This window comes from Seriola lalandi, unplaced genomic scaffold (assembly GCF_002814215.2).
Source record: "Seriola lalandi dorsalis isolate HSWRI2012SDOR001 ecotype SW California unplaced genomic scaffold, Sedor1 jcf7180001992677, whole genome shotgun sequence".
NCBI classification, from domain to species: Eukaryota; Metazoa; Chordata; class Actinopteri; order Carangiformes; family Carangidae; genus Seriola; species Seriola lalandi.
The window spans coordinates 1-503 of record NW_019463343.1 but is presented as its reverse complement, the minus strand read 5'-3'; the positions used below and the strand labels follow the sequence as shown (position 1 = coordinate 503).

The following is a 503-nucleotide window of genomic DNA, read 5'->3' as shown; positions in this document are numbered from 1 at the left end:
GGACGATGTGATGAATGTTATCTTGATTTGAGATTCTGGCATGAGTAGGAGGATCTTAGTCATTCCATCAGGATATATTGTGGTTTTTTTCTCTGACAAGTACCTTACAGTGGTAGCTGTATGTCACAGGATGGCGATGAAACTCAAAACGTTGACCCCGACGTGATTTGAACACGCAACCTTCTGATCTGGAGTCAGACGCGCTACCGTTGCGCCACGAGGTCACACACTTTATCTGCCTTGCATGATATTCAGAGTTTAAAAGGACAATCAAAGGTTTGAATGAGGGTTTGAAACCATTTCTTACTCCATAATTTACTATTATCCATTTTTTTTGTTTGCCAAAAAGCAGATGTGCATCTTAAAGTCTTGAACATGATGTGATTTGAACGGACAAAGTTCTGGAGTTAGACTCACTACCGCTGTACCACAAGGTTGCAGTTGCAGCTGTAATTGTGTGCTTCCCAGCTCTTTCTTATCACTCCTGCTTGCTACATCTCGAC

General features: G+C 41.9%; 1 non-coding gene across 1 annotated transcript; it reads right to left on the bottom strand.

The window, feature by feature from the left end:
- Window positions 1-152: 152 nt before the first annotated feature.
- On the bottom strand, window positions 153-224 carry trnaw-cca (transfer RNA tryptophan (anticodon CCA)). The gene has a single exon. It is a non-coding gene; the product is annotated as a tRNA-Trp (tRNA).
- Between the last annotated feature and the right edge of the window lie 279 nt (window positions 225-503).